The sequence below is a fragment of the Sarcophilus harrisii genome, chromosome 2 (assembly GCF_902635505.1).
Source record: "Sarcophilus harrisii chromosome 2, mSarHar1.11, whole genome shotgun sequence".
Lineage (NCBI taxonomy): Eukaryota > Metazoa > Chordata > Mammalia > Dasyuromorphia > Dasyuridae > Sarcophilus > Sarcophilus harrisii.
In genome coordinates this window covers 633747380-633769701 of record NC_045427.1, presented here as the reverse complement: position 1 = coordinate 633769701, position 22322 = coordinate 633747380, and the positions used below count along the sequence as shown (strand labels likewise).

At 44.9% G+C, this 22322-nt stretch overlaps 1 long non-coding RNA gene across 1 annotated transcript; it reads right to left on the bottom strand.

Annotated features, from left to right (window-relative positions):
• Positions 1–3968: 3968 nt before the first annotated feature.
• LOC116421986 lies at positions 3969–7224 on the bottom strand. Its single transcript, XR_004232590.1, has 2 exons — positions 5589–7224; positions 3969–5042 (listed from the first exon to the last, which is right to left on the bottom strand). It is a non-coding gene; the product is annotated as an uncharacterized LOC116421986 (long non-coding RNA).
• Positions 7225–22322: the final 15098 nt, after the last annotated feature.

Here is a 22322-nt window from a genome sequence, read left to right as displayed (position 1 = left end):
GAAAAAGGAAAAGAATTGGTGGTGAATGGGAAACTAGAGGATGAGCCAGAGCCAGCCTGTGCATGGAGCCTGGTGGGCCAGAGCAGCACCGGGCTTGTGTGAGCCAGCGATGGAAAGGAAAAATAGGGAGATGAGACTTGCCCTTCCAGATTTCAATATATGTTATGAAATGTATGAAATCTTGGGCCAGGAGGACAGCTGTAAAGCATACTTCCCTACAATCTTAAGTGTCTATGGTTGTGGGCAGACACAGATGTTATATCCATTGGTTTTAACGTTTTACAAAGGAGGTTGGGATGGGGGGCGGGGGGGTGTGAGGGAGACGGGAGTGGTATATTGGGAAACTGCTAAAAGCAAAAGATGTTAATAAAAACCTAAGTAAATTAAGTTGAAAATGTGTATGAAGAATAGTAGAGAGGATAATTTACCTGGGAAGTAGAGTGCATAAAGGGAAATAATGTGTAAAAAGCCTAAAAAAGATAAAGCCAGATTGTAAAAGACTTTAAATGCTAGAGCAAACAATAATTTGTATTTTTTCTCAGGGGCATAGGGAGCCATTGGGGGTTTCTTAAGCAGAGAAGTTAAATGGTCCAGCCTGGTTTTAAGGAATATCACTTGGACAGCTGTGTAAAAAATGAGTTAGGGAAGGGAGAGAATTTCCTACTTCAAAAATGGCCAGTGAGGAGCTTGAGTCCCAAGGTTACACCAGTAGTTAGTGTCATCGGCTGCATTTACACCCAGATCCTCTGACTACAGGGAGGCTAGAGGGTACAGCGGCTAGAATTCCAGGCTCGATTTCAAATCCAGCTGCAGATACTGGGCAACTCCATTGACCTTGTGTGTCTTCTTATCCTCGTCTGTAAAATGAGCTGGAGAAGGAAATGGCCAACCAAGCTCCGTCCCATTCCCCCAGAGTCAGAAATGACTTTAACAACTGGCTCTGAGGACAGAGCACTGTTCCCGTGCTACCCAACTGACATCAGCAGAACTAGGTTCCAGCCCATGTATTCACCGACAACCATCTGTCCACACACGTATGTAGCTAGGCTACAGTTTTGTGCATGTATGCATTGAGCGCCTATAGAGAGCACACAGTGGGACTTCAGACAGGTCTGTAAGGGCTCAGAGCAAACTTTTGTTGCTTGGTTTCTTTGGTTTTACTCTGTTCAGAAGCACAGTATTATATTTGTAATTCTTAGATACGATTTTATTTCTTGTTTGTTTCATCAACAGTTGCTACGTTTAAAGCATTTTCTTTTTTAATTTAAAAAAAGTCGCATCCAGCAGTTGTTCAGTTAGTGGCTTGTGAAGCCGGCCTTTCTGTCCACACAGGCTCCACTATCAGCCCGGGAGCACTTTCCCTCGGCTTCCCTTCTCTCTATCTCTAGCTCTTCTTCGTTCTGGGCTATCTGGCCCCCTGCATCTTTTCTATTATCACTGGAAGGCAGATTGTGTTATCAGAAAACCCATCCCTTTCCTCCCTCCCCAATGAGCACCCTTGCCACAGCGAGTGCCTCCTGCTACCCTTCACACTGGCTAACACTTTCAGTTTCTTACTGAAGGCACCATAGGACAATGATATGTCAATATAAAGTCACTTCCACTGGAGCTTCCAACTGCTACTGGAATTCTTGTGACTGTGTTAATTGGTTCTTTATACTTCTTCAAATTATAGATTTAGAATTGGAAGGGACTTTAGGGGACATCATTTTATGGGCTCATATTATGAATGAGCATACAAGCTCAGTTCCTGTCAAAGCTTCGAATCCAATCCAGGTCCTCACTCTCTGAAGATCAACAGTTTTCCCTGTTATACTCCATTTTTCTAGTCTGTTTTCTATAAAACCCATTTTTTAATAGCAATATTTTCCCTTGCTGCTCTAAAGTCATAACTATCCTCACCCAGCAAAATGGAATCTTCGTGAGGGCAGGGACTTTGTCGTTTTTTCATTGCACTCCTAGGATTCCTTGTCAATCTTTAGCACCTATTATCCTTCATGGATGGAACCGGCACTAGATCTGAAGATTCTCTCATCTTCCCAAGTTCAAATCCAGCCTCAGATACTTACTAGCTGTGTGACCCTGGGCAAGTCACTTCACTCTGCCTCACTTTCCTTATCTAAAAAGAACTGGCATGTAGTATGCCCCCCCCCCATAGAAAGATCCCAAATCTTAAGAAAACTCCAAATAGGATCACAAAAGGTCAAACATGACAGAAAGCCATTGGACAACAACAGAATTAGTGATTTGGAGCATATTCATATGGTTCTTGATAGCTTGGATTAGTCATATGGAAAATGTCTTCATGTATCAGTTGGGAGGGAAATTGCTCTTATTCTTACAAATTTGAATCATTTCTATGTACCTTGGAAACTGCATCTTTGTCAGAGAAACTTGCTGCACTCATCTCAATTATTTTTAACTTTTGCAGTTACAGTTAAGTAATTTTTTCACTTCTAATTTGATGTAAACTTCCTTAATTTTATGTAACCCCAAAGTGCCCGTTTTATCTCCTACGATCCTCTCATTTGTTTTATCGTGAATTATTCCCCTATCTGCAGATCTGAAAGGTGGTGTCTTGCTGGCTCCTCTAATATGTTTCTGATGTGACTTTTTATATCTATTTCATCTACTCATTTGGAGACCTCAATGACAATACATTTCATATTTTATGAAGAAGCATTTCCTTACATGCCTTGCCATAATATCCACCCATTGTTCTGCCTTCTGGGGGCCAAGCAGAATAAATTATAAAATCATAAAAGAGACCTTGGTAGTCAGCTGATCCAAATCCCTCGGTTTACTGTTGAAGAAACTAAGATCCAGAGATGTTACTGAACTTATTTAAGGTCACATAGTAACTCCAGATTTAAGCCCAATGTTCCAAATCTAGTCTTCTCCCTCTTTGTGTGTGAAAAATAATTATATCAATTTCCCAAATTTAGTGTGTGTTCTCTGCAAAAAACAAAAACAAAAAAAAACCCCCCAAAAAACAGAAATTTTAATTCCTTTCTGATTGATCAATCCCTTGGTCTCTTTTTTTTCTTATCTTATTGCTGTAACTAACATTTCTAGCCCTATGTTAAATAGTGATGAGACTAGATGCCCTTGATCTTATTGGAAAAACCTCTAGTTTTTCTCCATTACAAATTATGTTCTTAGATTTAGTTAAATATTTCTTCCTATATTAAAGAGAAGTTTATTTATTCCTCAAATAAATATAGAGTTTTTAAAGAAAAAAGTATTGGGCTTTGTCAAAAATCCTTTCAGGATCTATTGAGATAATCGCATGATTTTAATTATTTACATTACTAGCACAGTTTATGATAGTAATAGTTTTGCTTGCGTTGAACTAATCTGCACTTCTGGTGTAAACCCAAACTGATTATAATGTGTAATTTTTGTTGTATGTTGTCATAATCAACTTGCTAATGTTTCATTTAAAATTTTTTACACTATTATTCATTAAAGATAATAGTCTTTAGTTTCTTTCTCTGCTTTGTCTCTACCTGGTTCTTGTATCAAAACTATATTTGTATCAAAGAAGAGTATCTTCTTATTACCCTAGACAATCTACGTAGTATCAGAACTAATTGTTCTTTGGATGTTAGATAGAATTCACTTGTAAGTTAGTTTTCTATTCCTTAAAAAAAACAGCTATTTTTTTTTATTTATCAATCCAATGATCTCTGCTTTTATTGTTATCAATGCATATAATTAATAAGACCATCAGTCTTGTCCTCTTTGCTCCTTATTATCTATGATCTTGGACAAGCCTCCAGAAGCTACAGTTTTCTACCTCCTTTCTTCTAGAGCTTTGGCTGCTATGGAACAGAGGGCTTTGTGTTTGAATCCTGTCTGACCAACCTCCTTATCTGTAAGGTAGCAGACTGAAGCAGGGAGCACCAAGACTCCAGTCCTGTGATTCTGTGGCCGTTAAGCCTTAGAATCCCATTTTTATTCATATATTTTGGGGTCTGGATGCCTGGAGTTTCCACCCCAGCTCTTCCCGGATTATCAATTCCCTCCTCCATCCAGTGGAAAAGGATGGATGGGTGGAGCTCTAAGGTGTTCCAGATATTATTCTACAGGTCACCTTGGACAAATTACTTGGTGTCTTTGGACCGCATTAGCTTCTTCTGGAAAAAAAAAAATTGAAAGGCTTGGATTGGATGGTCTTGGTGGCCCCTTCCAGCTCTAATCTGTGTCCCTGTGAGCTCTGTGAGAGAGAACCCCACTTTACAGATGGAAAAGCTGAGGCACAGAGAGTCCATGACCTCGTCAAAGATTTAGGGCTGGAAGGATATCATGGGTCACATAATCTTATCCCAGCATTCTACCGAGCTCTGGGATAGCAAAGTGTCTTGCCCATCCCTGGGGCGGGATTTGGATCTGGATCTTGGCGGGGAGGGGGAGTGGGGGGGGTCGCTTCCCGGCCCCCCTCCCCTTCCCTGGGCGGCAGACAATCCCCGCTGATGCGTTGGCCTTCGTTCTTCCCTCCTGGGGAAGAGGCCCGCCCTGGGCTTCCTCCAGCTGACCTAGCCGGGGGAGCCCTGCGGGAAATGAGTTTTGCAACCGGGCTCCGATTTCTGAGACCAAAAGCATCACACGCTGCGAGGAGGCAGGCGGCTCCGGCTGTGGTCAGCCTCTTCCCAGCAGCCCTCCCGGGCGCGTCTGAGCTCGGCCGGAACTGGCGTAAATGAGTCGCCTCAAAAACAGGCTTAAGCAACAGACGGGGCTCCTCCGGTGGCCCTCCCCAGACCCCCCCCCAGGCCGGAGTCGGGCCGTGCCAAGGGCTACCCGGGATGAAGGGGGGGCGGGTTCTCATCCCCCCAGGAAGGGCCCTCTGGGTGGGGAGTTAAGCCTTGGGAGGAAGCCCGGAGTGGAGGAGCCGAGTTCGAATCGCACCTCGGACGGCCGGGACCCCCTCGTCTCGGAGCCTTCGTTAAAGTTCCTCCCGTGAGCCAAGCTGCGTGCTAAGGGCGCAAGGGCCTTGCGCTGTGGTCTAAGCCCATCGAATGACTTCGCCTCAGTTTCCTAACCTGTAAAATGGGAAGAAACTCCCCTGAGGGCTGGGACCCTGGCTCCTCTTTCTCCCTAAAAAGTCCTCTAGCCAGGGGCTTTCTGGCGTAGGGCTCTATTGATTGGTGGGTTTCTGCGCTCCTGGCCAGGGGAGGGGGGGCGGAGGGATCGAGGAAGACAGACCAATGAGACCACGGCCGAGCCTCAGCGAGGATCCCACGAGCTAGTTAGTGTGGGGGGGCCGCGGCGAGCCTGACCTTTGTGGTGGTGGTTCTCGTGGGCCGTGCTGTTCTAACCCGAGGGGGCGGGGCCCCTGGAGCTTTAGGGCTGAGTCTGGGGTCCCCGCATCCTGCCGCCTCCCGCCCGCCAGAGGGAGGCCAGGCCCGAGCCCTGGGGAGACGCGGGGGCCGAGGGCCTGGCGGGGCTGTCTGGGAGCATGGGTCTGTGGGGACGGGCTTCGAACGTGGGCTTTGTCACTCAGCACCCCGGGAACTTGCACTGCCCTCTCGTGCCATGGCCCGGGTCTTGAAGGACGCATTTACCCGGATTCGGGGTTTGCCACTTACCGCCTTGCTGTAGGGCGTTTTGGATGCTCTGTCCGGCGCCTTACACAAGGGGAAACTGAGGCCCAGGGAAAGGCAGGACGTAATCCACAGGCACATAGGTCCAGTACCATCATTGTACAGAAGGGGACACTGAGGCCCAGGGAAAGGCAGGACGTAATCCACAGGCACATAGGTCCCAGTACCATCATTGTACACAAGGGGAAACTGAGGCCCAGGGAAAGGCAAGACGTAATCCACAGGCATATAGATTCAGTACCATCATTGTACACAAGGGGAAACTGAGGCCCAGGGAAAGGCAGGACGTAATCCACAGGCACATAGGTCCAGTACCATCATTGTACACAAGGGGACACTGAGGTCCAAGGAGAGGAAGTAGTCAGGAAGAGAGCTCTGACCGGAAGCCAGGCATCCAGCGTCAGCCTCGGGCCATCTTTTCTTCCTTACTCTTTCCCTTCTCCCAGCCCCTTCCTTCCTCCCTCTATTCTCCTCTTCCTTGCTTCTATTGCTCCCAAGTCTTATCACGGCCGCCATGCGCACCCAGCGTGTGGAAAGGGCTTGGGCTCCTCTGAATCAAGCTTCCTGCCGGCTCAGGGAGCTCAGGCTCTGAGCAAGCCCCACCGGGGCCTTTAAACTTGCAGAGGACTGGGAAGTATGTGAACTCGGGGCTTCCCGATTACACGCAGAATGCTTCCTGGGGCCCCCTCCTCCAGATCTCCTCGTTTTTCCGGTAGAGCCCAGTCCCACAAGCAGTGAGGAGAGTCAGATTGTAGCAGAGGTCTTCAGCCTCCAGAGCTGGGGCTTTTCTTCTCCCTCCCTCTCCCCGGCAGAGGTGGGGGACCACGGGGTAGAATATCGCATACGCTGTCAGACCCAACAGTGTGTTGTTTGGGTTTACTGAGGGAGCTGCCTTTTCTCCCCCTTTCCTTTTTAGTCTTTGTCATGAGGGGTGTTTCACTGACTGGGCTGAGGAAAGGAAAATAAAATTGATATAAAGAAAATCCCTCAAAATAAGATTAAAAGCGCTTCAGTCTGGTGCTTTTAAAGTGAGACTCTTAATAGAGAGGGACGCGGGGGAGCCGGCAAGGAAGCCAAAGCTTCTGGCTCCGGCCTTGGACTTCCTCCGGGCCATTGTTCGGCAGGGCGGAGGCCAGTTCTCAGGCTGGGGCACCCGCGAGCTGCAGACAATGGCCCCCGGCTCTCACCTTCCCTGGCACTGGTGCCAGTAAATAAGACCCGGGCTCTGCCTTTCCCAGGATTCTCCCTCCTGCTCCTTTGGAAGTGTCAGCAGTTGAAGGAGACTTAGTTTTTACAAAAGAGTATTTACTGAAAAAAGATATTAGGGACTAAAGAACTAAACCCCACAAAAGTGAAAGCTTCCTCCGCTGTCCCAGTGCCTGGGGAGACAGTGGCGAGGACCGCCATTCTTCCCTTTCTTTTCACCCAGGTGGCTGCCGGGTTTGGCGCAGCCCTTCTATGAGTCACTCCCCCGCTTGCTGTCAGTCTGCTGGTTGGATCCCTGCTGGGATGGGTCAAAGAGGTTGTTTCTCAGGTCTGTAACACTGCCATTGCCAACCTCAGTGGGCCAGGATAAGGAAATCATTTTGTGAATCTAAAACCAAGAGAAATATGGGTTATTACTCATCTCATGATTTTCTCACAGTGATAAAGAGAGTTCGAGTGTTTTTTTCTTTGAGGTGTATTTTTTTCCTTAACACCCAGGTGGCTTTGCATGAGAGGGAGGGGCTGATTTGCTGGCAGAGGTTCAGTTACCAATCATGGGACCCTCTGACTTATCCCTGGCTGGGGCTACCTGGACCACCAGGCTACCCTACCTTCTAACACCAACACAATGGTCCCCTTCGTGAAAACTAAATAAATTCTGGGGAGGGGATCTTCTTTTCTTGAATGCCCCATCCCCCACTACCTCCCAGCCTGACCCAGGGTGGCAGAGGACAGGTAGGAAACTAATGGGAAATGCCACTGGGGAACATGAGCTGGATCAGGTAAGCAAGGAGTTCTAAGAGGAGCCTAAAGCCATTGGGCACCCATGCTATGGCTAGCACTGAGATGGTAAGTGCTGAGAGCAGAGGATGGACCCAGAGTAAGCTGCCTGGAGAGGGGCAAACTGATCCACGTTGGAAATGGGGCAGGTCAAAGCTCCCATGATGATGACTGATGGGATGGGGTCTATGAGTGACTGCTACCTTTATAGCCTGGATGAGATGGGGAAAAGAAAAGAGGAGAGAGGGATAGTGGAAGGGAAAGAGGGAGATGGGAGGGGGGAAGGAAGCAAGAAAGGTAGGAAGGTAAGAGAAAGAAAGAGGAAAGAAGGAAGGAGGGAGGGAGGGAGAGAGAAAGATGAGAGGAAAGAGAGAAGAAGAAAGTGAAAGAGAGAGAAAAAAGGAAAGAAGGAAAGAAAGAAACTAAGAAAGAAAGAAAAGGAAAGAAGAAAGAAAGAAAATAAAGACAAGACTGACTTTTCAGAGAAGCCCAACCAACTCTGAATTCCCTCGGGACTCACTGCTCAGAGTACTGAGCCTGCTCAGGAGGCACCGGGAGTGCTAGAATGTGCTGGGAGACTCAGACTGAAGCCGCTGGAACCCTTGGGCCTTCCATGTGGGCTTGAACAAATGTCTATCTCCGAGTTTTGGTTTCCTCACCCCCAAAATGGGATTAAAATAAGCAGCACCTGGAGGGAACTGGTGCCCTGCCCTTGCCAAGTTGGGCTGTATTTCTTTCTTTCTTCCACATTCTGCTTTGTCTCTGGACAGCTGCTGCTTTCTAGCCCCTTAAGGGCAGAACCACCTGGTTTTGTCTTGATAACGCCAGTGCTTGCCCATCTTCTACTGGCCCGGCCTGTGACTTTGATAACGGGGAGAGCTCTTCATAGCCGGAATCCTGGTAACTCACCTCTCACTCACTGCGCCACCCGACTGGATCGCCCACCCCGCTGCTTCTCACACAGGCCGTCCTACCTCTCAGGGACAGATTTTGGTCTGTCCGTTCTCAGAGCCTGGAACTCTTGCCCTCTTACCCCAGAATCCCTGCCTCCTTCAAGGCTCTGGGCCCAAAGCTGCCGTCTATAGGAGGTCTTTCTCAGTTCCAAACATTGAGCATTGATTATAACTAAAGTCCTCGCCGCATTTAATGACCAGTGGGCCTGGAAGAACCTGTGATGCACAGATCCCTCCTCAGATCCTCTGGTGTGTCATCCCCACACCATCCGCTTTCCCCATCCCTCTCCTCAGCCCTGCCGAGGGACATCTCCCGGGTCACCCTCCCACTGTCTCCCACTGTCCCTTCCTCTGCCTCCTGCCCCAAGGCTGGGAGAGTGGACAGAGGACCTAGAGCCATCAGAGGTAGCTTAACTTTCTAGGGCTCAGTTTCCTATTTAGAGACTTTGGCTTAGCCGGAAGAGATGAAGATGGTGGGTTTTCTCCCGGGTATTTCAACTTGGGCTTTCCTTTTGCTGGGGAGGGAAAAAGGAAGTGTCTAGTGGCTCCTTGACCATAATACCTCCCCAAAGAAGCTGGATGAGTAGCTCTGCCTTCGTGGGCTAAGAGCTTTGAGAACCAAACTAGCGTGACACGCTAACTTCAATCATGTTCTTTGTTTGAAATCTCAAAAGAAATCAGGCTAGAGGTTCCCACAACCTGATTGCCTGGAAGCTGTTACCTCAAAGTGATGTATTTAATTTGGGAAATTGGGTCATCTCTTCCTCCCCTCCTCCCTTTGGGCCACAACTTGACGTACGAGCGTGGCAGGACCATGGGCTTTACTGGAAGGTATCTAGCAAGAGTTGGTAAAAATAAAATTTAAAAGATTCTTCTAAACCTAATAAAAAGGTTTTAAACTCAAAGGGAAGGGCAGGAAGAAAATTGCCCACTGACCTAAAGGCCAGTCAGAATACTAGCAGTATCAGAGAAAGAATAGCGACTGAGATGCCCAGAAATTCACAGGAGACAAAAGTCCATCAAAGGAAATGGTGAATGCACGAATGGCTGACGAGCAAGTTGAACAAAAGAGCCTAATTGCGGTTCAGCCATTTTCTGTCATGTTCAATTCATCATGACCCCATTTGGGGCTTTCTTGGCAGAAACACTGGAGTAGTTGTTATTTCCTTCTCCAGCTCATTTTACAGATGGGGAAACTGAGGCAAACAGTGTGAAGTGACTTGCTCAAGGTCACATAGCTAGTCAGTATTGGAGGCTGGATTTGAACTCAGAACATTTTGATTCCAGGGACCGGTGCTCTGTCCTCTGTGCCACCTAGATGCCCAGAGATCCCAGTGCTAGGAGGCACATTTGTGCTTTTTATCAATGACTTGGATGAAAGCATAGGTGACATGCTTATCGTGATTCAAATGTGAGAGGGAAAACTAAAACACAGAATGAAAGAATCAGGATGCAGAAAGATCTTGACAGGCTAGACTTGAATCAAATGACAAAACACATTATCCAGGCCTTATTTTGCCCCCGAAATTCAAGGATGTCTCCATTGTCCATCTCTGTAAAGGAAAAAGGAATAGATCCCCCTGGGACTATCGCAGTCGAGCCTCTGTCTTAGTCATGGCTGGCGAGATTCTTGCCAGATCCTCCTTAATAGATGGCTGCTGTCCCTAGGAGAAAGTCATCTACCTAGAGACAGTGTGGCTTCAAAAGGGGCTGAGGAACGCCAAGATGGTGCCCGACACTCCAGGAGAAATGCCAGGGGCAGAACCGAGGTTTGCCTATGACATTTGTAGATCCAATCAAGGTCCTTGATACTGTCAGCTGTGATTATGGGAAAATATGTCAGAACTTGATGGCCCAGAGAAATTCGTCAGTACAGCACATGGATTCCATGATGGCACGCTTGCCCGGGTTCCGGACAGTGGGTGATGCTCTCGAGCTTTCCCAGTCACCAGTGGAGTGGACGAGGCCGGGGCCCACGCCCTGCTTTTTAGCGTGATGTTTTCAGTCGTGCTGTCAAACGCCTTCAATGGGGACGTTCCTCAAGGTCGGTTGTACTTATGGCAAATCCTTCAACCTGAAAAGGCTGCAAGCCAAAGCTACAGGGGCGGGCTTGTTGGTGAACGATTTTTGGTTTGTGGAGGATCGTGCGCCTCTGAAACAACAGAGATGATTCTCTGCGGCTGGTGCTAATTTTGCCCTAATAATCAACACAAGAAAAGCCATTTCCTCCATCAGCCAGCGCCACACCATCCATCTGTGGAACCGTCCGTTATGGCCAATGGAGGAGTTCTGAAGGCTGTGGGTGAAGTCTCTTCCCTTGGCAGTCACTTCCCAGGGAGGTCCATGTTGATGATGAGACTGACACACGCAATGCCAGAGCCTGCTCAGGGGTTGGCAGGCTCCGAAGGAAAGTGTGGGAGAGAGAGGTATTAGACTGACTACTAAACTGCAGTCCTACTGTGCTGACCTCATTGTCGTATCCTGTGAAAGTGGGCAGTCCATCAGCGCCATGTCAGGAAATCTAATTGCTTCCAGGTGACTTGTCTTAGGGAGATTCGGAAGATCTCCTGGCGGGATAAGACACTGAGGTCCTTTCTCCAACTACACTGCCAAGTGTCCAGGTCTACTGCAGAGAGCGCAACTCTGTTGGGCCAGCCACATTGTCCGATTGGCAAATGTACATTTGCCCAAAAGATTATTTTATGGAGAATTCACACGGGGCAAGCACTCACAAGATGATCAGAAAAAGTGATTCAAGGACACTCTTAAAGGCTCTCTTAAGACCTTTAGAACTGATTGTATGACATGGGAGACCCTGGCACGGGACCACCCAGCGTAGCGTGCCCTCATCAGAGAAGGGGCCGTGCTCTATGGGCAAAGCGGGACTGAATTAGCTCAGAAGAAAAAGGAGATACACAAAATTAAAGAAGCCACCCCCAAATGTTCATAGGGGCCATTTGTGTCCAACCTGCGGCAGAGCATTTTGAGTTCATATTGGTCTGATCGATCACAGTCGAACACACTGATTTGATTCTAACATAGTGATGTCATTTTGGTTCTCTTCAAGAACAAAGAACAATAATTGACCACTCATGCCCATTTAGGGTACAAATGGGCCACAGGCACTCCACAGCACTTCTAAAGATGGGAAATCCAAGTACCAAAGGAGGGTTCTATCAAGGAAACATGGTCAGACCCATAAGTACAAAAATATTTATTGCAGCTCTTTTCTCAGGACAAAGAATTGGAAATTGAGGGGATATCCATCAACTGGAGAATGACTGAATAAATTGTGGTAAATGATTGTGATGGAATACCATCGTTCTCTAGGAAATGATGCACAAATTTGGAACTATGCCCAAAAGGCTATCAAACTGTGCATACCCTTTAATCTAGCAGGGTTTCTACTGGGCCTGTATCCCAAAGAGATCTTAAAGGAGGGAAAAGGTCCTATATGTGTCAAAATGTTTGTGGAGGCCCTTTTTGTAGTGGCCAGAAACTGGAAACTGAGTGGATGCCCATCAGTGAGAGAATGGCTGAATAAGTTACAGTATATGAATGTGATGGAATATTTTTGCTTAAGAAACAATCAGCAAGATGATTTCAGAAAGACCTGGAGAGATTTACATGAACTGATGCTGAGTGAAATGAGCAGAACCAGGAGATCATTGTACACGGCAACAAGAAGATTATACAATGATCAATTCTGATGGATGCGGCTCTTTTCAACAATGAGGTGAGTCAGGCCAGTTCCAATAGACTTCTGATGGAGAGAGCCTTCTGCATTCATAGAGAGAACTGTGGGGACTGAATATAAATCCCCACATAGTATTTTCATCTTTTTGGTTGTAGTTTGCTTGGTTTTTTTCCTTCTCATTTCTTCCCTTTTTGATTTGATTTTTCTTATATAGCATGATAAATGTGGAAATATGTTTAGAAGAATTGTATATGTTTAACCTCCTATATTCAATTACTTGCTCCTAATGGAGGGGATCGGGGGGAAGGAAGTAGAAAAATTTGGAACACAAGATTTTGCAAGGGTGAATGCCGAAAACTATCTTTGCATGTGTTTTGAAGATAAAAGACCATTATTAAAAAATTAAAAATAAATTTTAAAAAGCCAAAAAAAAAAAAAAAACAAGCAAAATGATCTCAGAAAAACCTGAAAAGGCCTCTCTGAGCTCATGCAAAGTGAAACATACTGTGTACAAAATAATAACAATGGTGTGAATGATCAGCTGTGAATAAATTTGCTATTCTCAGCAATACAATGATCCTAGACTACACTGGAAAATGCTATCCATACCCAGAGAAAGAACTGATTGGGCCTGAATACAGATTGAAGCATACTTTTCTTTTTACTGTATTTTTCTTGAGTTTTTTTGGTGGGGATGATCTATTTTTTTTTTTTTGGCAACATGACTTTTATGAAAATATTTGGAAAAAAGAAGGGACATAGAGTTATAAATAAAAGCCTCCTCCTTTAGCTTTATCAAGCTGAGCTTTAGCCAATGGATCCTCTTCATTAGAAAGGACAACACCGATGAGTTGGTGACCTCCCCAGAGTGGGGCAACCAGGATGTGGCAAGACCCATAGATAGGTCATGCAGTGGGAGGGTCTGTTGGAGAAGTCAAGGCTGTTAAATCCTGGGAGAGAGAAGTGGGGTTACTCAATTGCCTTGGACTTGGTGTCCATGTCCCAGGGATATGGGACAAAACCTATTTATAGGTATTTTTCTATTATTTACCAAAATCTAGCTCAATGAACAGTTTCGGTTCCTGAGGATGTGACCAAAAAAGGCAAAGGAACTTCAGCCATAGTCAAAGGAAAAGTGACGTTGTCCATGTTCCATTCTGTCCTCAGATGTGCTGCAAAATAAGAATTGCTAAAAAGGATCTGGAGTTGCTTTAAAAAGTGGGGGGGGGGGGGAATGGGGCACATTAAGTACAACACTACACAGAAAAGCAAATAGACATTATCTGCAGTGACTTGGAGAAGGACTAATTGACAAAAACTGCTGGGAAAGTAGAAACTGGACCCAAGCCTCACACCATATACCAAGAAAAGATCCAAATGGGTGGCTCTCGTCCCATCGTCAAAAGTTAGAGGAGTAGAAAGAAATTCCCTTCTGGATCAATGGAACAGAGAAAAGTTTACAACTAAACAAGGGATAGAGAGGATCACAGGAGATAAGAAGGATAATTGTACTTATATAAAATTGTAAAGGTTTTGTACAAAGAAATCAAATCTAAAAATTAGAAGGGAAATAGGTAACTAGGGGAAATAATCCTTGCAACAAGTTTGTCTCATAAAGGAAGGGAGAGCAAGTAAGTGACTCAGTGGATAGATGAGCCTAAATTCAAATTGAGTTTCAGAAACTTACTAGCTAATTGTACACTATTTCAAAGTCTGATTCTTTCTATACAGCAAAATAACTGTTAGGACATGTATACATATATTGTATTTAATTTATACTTAACATATTTAACATGTATTGGTCAACCTGCCATCTGGGGGAGGGGGGGAGGGAAGGGGGGGAAAGTTGGAACAAAAGATTTTGCAGTTGTCAATGCTGAAAAATTACCCATGCATATATCTTGTAAATAAAAAGCTATAATAAAAAAAAGAAGAAAAGGAAAGGAAAAAACAAACAAACAAGAACAAACAAAAAAGAAATTTACTAGCTATATGATGTGAGCAAGTCACTTAACCCTGTTTGCCTCAGTTTGCGCAAACGAGCTAGAAAAGAACAAAACAAACTACTCCAGTATCTCTACCAATAAGACCCCAAATGAGATTGTGGAGAGTTGGACATGACTTAAAAAGGGACTCAACAACAACAAAATAAATTAAAGAAACCCTGAGGTTCTACCTTACACTCATTCGTCAGAATAGTAACAATGACAAAATGACAAGTGGGGGAGATGAACATTTTTTGACTAATGTGGAAATTTGTTTTGTGGGATTAAGTAAGTGTGTATTCAGGGCTTTCTTGGTTTTTTTTTCCCACTTAAATTTGCTCATTGGGTGGTAACAGAAAAGATATTATTTTATTATTACTTTAAAAAATCATTAAATAATTAAAAAAATTTTAAGGCAATGGAAAGATGCTTAGAGGGCACATATGGTTTTCCTCATGTTACTGATGATGACCTAAGAGCAATGAATGTCATTAAAAATAGCATCCAAGAAACATGGAAAAGGAAGTGAGTCAGTTCTTACTGAGAAAGTCAGGGATAAGAGGCATCTGCAAAATAGAACTTGACCTTGAGGAACACCTCCAGCACCTTGGAGAGGTCTTCAGTGTAGTTTCTCAGGAGCTATTTGTGTACCTGTTGTCTCCCTCAGTAGAATGTAAGCTCCCTGATCTCTTAGCATTTTTGTAGTCTTTTTTTTTTTTTTTTTTTTTTTTTTTAATGATGAATGAGATTTTTCCATGACCAATCTGGGGTTTTCTTGACACAATTACTTTTTATAACTTCCTTTTACAGCTCATTTTACAAATCAGGAACTGAGGCAAATGGGGTTAAATGACTTACTATCTAGCAAGACTAATAAAACACATCTAGTAAGAATCTGAGACTAGATTTGAATTGCCAAAGATGATATTCAGTTGTTCAGTCATTTTTCAATCACGTCTGATTCTTCTTGACCCCATTTGGGATTTTCTTTGATAAAGACACTGGAGTGGTTGGCCATTTCTTCCTCCAGCTTGTTTTACAAATGAGGAAACTGAGGCAAACAGAGTTAAGTGACTTGTCCGGGGTCACACAGTAGTAAGTATCTGGAGCCAGATTTTAATCCAGATCTTTCTAACTCCAGGCCTGACACTCTAGCCACTTCAGTACCTACATGCTGGACCTGGAATCAGAAGGACCTGACTTCAAATGTGAAAGATTCTTTGGGCAGTCTGGTGAAACCCATAGATTCCTTCCCAGGATATTTTTTTAACATATAAAATAAATACATAGAATTATAGAAAGATACTTGTATTGAAATATAGCTATAAAATTATATTTAAAATGTAAACATATGGATCTCAGATTAAGAACTCCTGCTCCACTCTAATCCTCTCCCTTGACACAGGCCCAGAATAGGGAAGCCACTTGCCAAAGGTCACACAGCCAGGGAGCTAGAAAGACAGAGTAGCTTGAAACTCTGAGAGGGCCCCTCCATTCTCTGACATCATTCCCTGGCCCCAGGTGGACTTAACTGCCAGACTGGGCACCTGTAGCTGTATCACAAGTCCAGGGCTTGGCAGCCATCTTTTCTGGGGCATGATGGAATTGGAGAAGGCCGGTTGGTGGTATGTAGACAAAATATGGCAGGTCATACTTTTTTCTCACCCTGTGATAGGGGATATGTGAGCAAAAGGGTGACAAGCTTCTTTTTGTTCTCCTGGAGATAAATCCAGGACACTAGTGAAAGAAGGACCTTCTAGGGAAGGTCCTAGCCCACTTATACTATGTATAAATACATAGTAATTCTATATATTTATTTTATACATAAAAAATATCTTGAGAAGGAGTTTATGGATTTCACCAGACTGTCCAAAGAATCTTCCACATTTGAAGTCAGGATCTCCTGATTCCGGGTCTAGAGTTAGGTACTGAAGTGGCTAGAGTGTCAGAGCTGGAGTTAGAAAGATCTTTTAAAATCTGGCCTCAGATACTTACTAGTTGTGTGACCCCAGCCTTTTCTGTATTTTGATATCTCAAGACTTGGATGTTGGGGAGTGCATTGGACTAGAAGTCAGGAGACCAAGATGGCGGTCTCAGTTTTATGACCTTAGTTAAATGATATCTTCTTTCTGAGCCTCAGTTCCCTTGGGAGGGAGTTAGATTATTATGAAAGGAGTAGAAGTGACTTAGATATAACCTGAAACTGGAGACAGAGAACCTATGTTAGATCCCACTTCTATTGTAAGACTTTGGGTGAGCCAGTAAACATTTATTAAGTACCTATCATTTGTCAGGCACTGTGTTAAGGATTAGTGATACAAAGACAGGCAAAACACTTGTCTCTGCTCTTGAGGAAGTTACAGACCAACATACAGCTTACAAACAATTATGGACAGAGAAGCTATATATCAGAAATAATCAACAGAATGTAGCACTAGAATTAAGGGGATTGGGAAAGGGGTTCTGAAAAAAAAGAGGGTATAGTAGGTGAATGAATGGGTAAAAAAAATCCCTGTGTTAAGTGTTTCTTATATGCCCAAGCATTGTGTTAAGTATTGGAGATACAAAGAGAAAAAGGCAAGTCTGGCACCCCAGGAGCCTCTTCTGCTCTAAAATTTTGCTCTAGATTTATAAGTTGAGAACCATTAAGGTCCCTTCCAGCTCCAAGAATATGAAAAATGACATAGAATTGAGAGTCATCCTTGGCCCCCACACCCAACACCATCGTTGGTCTAAGACACATTTGACTGGACTTCTTTCCTCTTTTCTTAAATTGTGAAATTAAGCAATTCTACAGGAAAAAAACAACAAACCACAATGAACAGTAAATGCTGTTTACGTCCCTCCAAAGGTCTTTGCCAGAACCTTTGTTAAGGTTTGAAAGTTTACACAGAGGTAATAGAATAGCATGGAGTGAGGAAGACTACAGATCTGTACTGCCTGTGATCTATACTGGCTGTGGGATTCTGGGCTTTTTATGATTCATTCCCTCATTGCCCAGAGTCACCCAGAAAGTGAGTGTCTGAGACTGGATTTGAACCCAAGTTTTCCTGACTTGAAAATAGAGCTAGCATATCAATCCTTCCCCTTCCTCTGCATCCCAGAAAGTAGAGGTATTAGACAGGTGGAATAGGCAATAGCTTCCCCGGTCAATTTATTTAAGGCATAGTAGATTTGGAACCATGCTATTTGCTAGGAATACAAAGAAATGTGTGAGAAAACAAACTCATTATGTTTCGAAACTTCCTTGAAATTCTAACACCAGTATGATGTATGTGGAGATGTGTGCAGAGGGGTTGCATATTTGAACATATATTGTTTATGTTTAACATCTATTGGATCGCTTGCTATCTGGGGGAGAGGGTAGGAGAAGGGAGGGAGAAGGAAGGGAGAAAGGTTTGGAGTGCAGGGTTTTGCAGGGATGACTGTTGGGAACTGTCTTTGCATGTATTTTGAAAATAAAAAGCTATTTTAAAAATAAACAAATGCAAAAAAAGGAAAATAAGGAAGGAAGAGAGAAAGAAGGAGGGAGGGAGGGAAGGAAGGGAGAAGGAAGAAAGAAAAAAGAAAGAAAGAAGGAAGGAAGGAAGACAAGATAGAAAGATAGAAAAAGAAAGGAAGGAAGGAAGGAAGGAAGAAAGAAAGAAAATGAAAGAAAGAAAGAAAGAGAAGGAAGGAAGGAAGGAAGGAAGAAAGAAAGAAAGAAAGAAAGAAAGAAAGAAAGAAAGAAAGAAAGAAAGAAACAGAGAGAGAGAGAAAGAAATTTTAGCACCTGTGAGAAAGGACCTCTTTTATGTGAAACCTTTCCCAGCTAAAAAGCCATAGATACTCTCATGGTTTTTGTACATTCTAACCCATGAAATGAAATGTTTTTGATCTGTTTGCTGATTTGCTTAGATAAGTTTGTTTACTTGCTGTTTGCTGTTTGTGTTGATCTGTTGTATAACCAGTGTTTGATGGGAAGAAGCTAAACTGGCAAGTGTAGAATAAAGGTTCTCTCTCTCTCTCTCTCTCTCTCTCTCTCTCTCTCTCTCTCTCTCTCTCTCTGTCTCTCTGTCTCTGTCTCTCTGTCTCTCTCTCTGTCTCTGTCTCTGTCTCTCTCTCTCTCTTGCTCTGTCTCTCTGTCTCTCTCTGTCTCTCCTTTTTATTAAGAAACAACTGTTTATTCAGACTCTTAGAATATCCTCAGACTTCCTGTCCCCTCTCTATTTACATGCTAAATTTTGTCTGTCAAGAATATTGAATTATTTATGCAAAAACACTTAAATAATTTGTAAATAAAATTATTAACCAGAACTGAGAGCCAATGTCATGTGTTGGAGAGAGTGCTGGAATAACCAGACCCTCTTTTTTAATCCTTTGCAACAGAAACTATGACTATTTTAATAGAATTTTATTTTTTCAATTATATGTAAATATAGTTTTCAACATTCATTTTTATAAGATTTTGAGTTCCAATTTTTTTCCTTCCATTCCTTCCTTCCCCACATTCCCCAAGACAGCAAGCAATCTGACATAGGTATATGTCCAGTCATTTGAAACCTGTTTCCATATCCGTCTTGTTGTGAAAGAAAAATCAGAACAAAGGGGGAAAACTACCAAAAAAATAAAAGTGAAAATATTATCCTTTAATCTGTACTCAGTTCCATAGTTCTCTCTTGGATGTAGACCACATTTTCCATCCCAAGTCCTGAATCACCGTATTGCTGAGAAGAGCGAATTCTATCATAGTTGATCCTTGTTACAATCTTGCTGTTACTGTGTACAATGTTCTCCTGGTTCTGCTTACTCCACTCGGTATCAGTTCATGTAGGCCTTTCCAATGGACTACTTCTTTCTCTTTCCCTCTCTCTCTTTCTCTCTTTCTTTCTCTCTCTCTTTCTCTTTTCTCTCTTTGTTTCTTTCTTTTTTTCTTTCCTTCTTTCCTGAGGCTGTTCTCCTTCCGAACTCAGATTGGTGCCTGTAGATCCTGGGGGGCTGCAGGTAGGTGGCCTTCCTGTCCCCAACTGGAGTAATAGCTGAGCGGTGGCTTGTCTCCTGCCTGCCAGCTACCAGGCTACCTTTGCAGACACAGATTTTGGCTCACCTTCTCTCTGCTGGGATGGACCAGGTTTCACAGCCTATCCACCCATGGCACCCATGAACCTCATCTCCATAATCCATGTGGACACACTTATTTTACATGACTCTGATGGTGCATGCAATATTGCACACCCCTAGTCTCCCACTTCTGCGTAGAAGTCTTCTCCAGAACGGATGGCTACTGCATCCGTTGTTGTGTGAAAGAAGCGTGATATGAGGGGACCCTTTATTACTTACTATCTGTATAACTTTGGCCATGTTATTTTCCCGGGGCCTCACTTATTAATATTTCTCTAAAATAAGGAGTTTGTACTAGAGAGCTTCTAAGGCCCTTTCCAGTTCTCGATTGTGATTCCCAGAGCAGGGGAAAGAATTTTTCCTCCTTATTTTGCTCACAGCCAGCTCTCTATATTGGAAGGAACCTTAATGTCCAGCCGATTCATTCAGATGAAGAGGCGAGTGAGTGGACTAGCCCTCAAGATCACACAGCAAGTGCAAAACACACCTTTGAATCCAGATCCTCGGGCTGTCAACCCGGGGCTCCTTAGTCCTGTTAAAGTTTCTCATAAGCTGAGCCCTTCCTCCATTCCCAGACTTCATTCTCTTCCATCTTGACCACGATCCAGTTCTCTGGGCTTGCTTGTCATTCCTTGCCCGTTATGCTCCATCTCCCACCTCCGGTCCTTTGACCTGGCTGTCCCTCCTCCTGGAATGCTGTCCCTGCCACCTGGCTTCCTTCAATTCTGGGCTCAAACCCCACCTTCTGCAAAGTCTTTTCTTGCCCTCTAGTTTCCCCAGCTCAGCTGCCCTTCCCTCTCCCTCTGGGACTTCTTGCTGTCTCCTCTGTGATACTTTGAATGTTTCCAGTTATTTATTTGCCTTTTCCCCTTGACCATCATCTCCTTGAGGGCAGGGAAGGTTTTTTGCCTTTCGCTGTTCCCCCAGCTCCTACCACAGGCCTGGAACATAGTAAGTGCCTAATAAGTGCCTTTGGGTGGATTCTTCCTGCCTTGAGACTGCCTCTAGTCCAAACATGCCTGGGGCTAGTTCTGGATGTCCGGACTCTAAGAGAAGGCTGCGACCTGTTGGGAGGGGGGGCCTGTGACTGTGGCTCTCCTTGGGGGTCAGATGGGAAGGAAGAAGGGTCTCCCACAGTGTGCATTCAGCCGCCAGGAAGATCACGGTGATTGTCCACCAGCTTCCCCTTCTGTGGCGGGAGGAGCACTCACTGGGTGGCCATTGGCGCTCTGCTTTGGGTGCAAAGCTTCCTCTGAAGGAGGTGACCTTACTCTCCTGAAGCCCAGGAGCACAACTTACAATGGCTCTGCCCAGGTTGGAAAGGCTTAGAGCGTGGCCAGGTCACCCCTGGATCTTTCCTCCACAAGGCATCCTTTCTGTTTAATTAAGCCCCCTTTCAGAGCATGCTCTCTGTGCCACATTAAGCCCCCTTTCTGACCTGTTCCAATTCTTGTGTCTTCTTCTTTCCCCCTTTCTCTACTTTAACGATACTAACAATTCAGCTAGAGTTTGTATAGCACTTCATTTAGGTTTGCAAAGCACTTTCTATATGTTCTCTCCCTGAATCCTTCCAGTGACTGGGTAGGTAGGTCCTCTTATGGCTTTTTGGACATGAGGTTGATGTGATTTGCCCAGTATAACACACTTGCCCTGGGCCAAACCCGGCCCGTTTTACCTCCGTCCTGCTTCTCTGATGCCCTGAAAGGGTGACAAGGTCTGCCTTTTTTCTGCCATTGTGTGCCCCCACCTCACCCTTTGGGAGTTTGGTGAACAATCCAGTTCTTTTGACCATTTAATATTGGATTAATTTTTACTGATTTTCATTGACTTTTATTTCAAAGATGTAGCAAGATTAAAATATAAGCCCAACTGCTCAGGGCATGATTTCCCCATAACCTCGGTCTCTGACAGTTGGGGGATATGGGCATTGGGCTCACAGTTTACCTCAATACCTCCACAGCCTCAGTCCCACCAAGTTCAAGTGTAAAATCGCTCTGGCTGCCTTCCTGGGCCCCTTGCCCCAGGAGCCTCACCCTGGACGGCTGCAACATCTGGCCTGGTGGTGGGTGGGAGCCAGGCACCTGGGGGGGCCCGAGGCTCTCACTTCCACATCTCTAGGGGAACCAGGCTCAGCCTGGCGGCTCAGGCCTCCGGTTTTTGAGATCCACCAACCAAGCCAGTTGGTCTTCCTCCTTCCAAAGCTGTGTTTTGCACAACCCTCTTTCCTAACCTTCCCAACGGACTGGGACTGTGGGTTCCTTGCTCATGTTTGTGAGGGAGCCTTGGGGATCGGGGAGTGGGGGAGGCCCCGGCCCAGGCTCCCACAAGGCAAATGGCGAGGAAGCATCGGGCTCCTTTCACTTCATTGTTTTCTCCTCCTTCTTACCCCTGGAAACCACAGAAAAGTCAGCAACCAGTTTGATTTTAGACATAAAGAAGAAGCAACTAAAACCACATGCAGGTCCCCTAGCAAGCTAAGGTCTCATACAAAGGGCTAAGGACACAAAAGGACATTTCAGGGAGGCCCTGCCCTCATGGAGGTTTTAATCCAACAGTGGGGGAGAGGGGGGAGTGAGGAGAGGAAGAGGAGAAGTACAAAGCTGCCTTTGGGATCAGAGAACCTGAGGGTGAATCCTACCTCAGACACTTACCACCTGTGTGATCTTAGACAGGTCACTTCTCAGGCTCTCACTTTCTTCAGTATTAAAATGGACCCCATGGCCTTTTCCAGCTCTAAGAGTGAGTGGAGTCATCTGGCACTTTAAAATCTACAAAATGCTTTCTGCAGATACCTGTTTTTACCACCAGGCTGGGAAGGAGGCAGAGAGAGTGCTCCTGGGCCCATTTTACAGAAGGAAAACTGAGGCTCAGGGAGGTGAACTAACTGACCAGGCTCATACAGTAAGTGTCAGGGGTGGGATTTGAAGCCAGGTAGCTCTCAGTGGGCTAGCTGAAAGAGATTGGCCAGGGATGACTGATAGGACTCAAGTAACTAGTT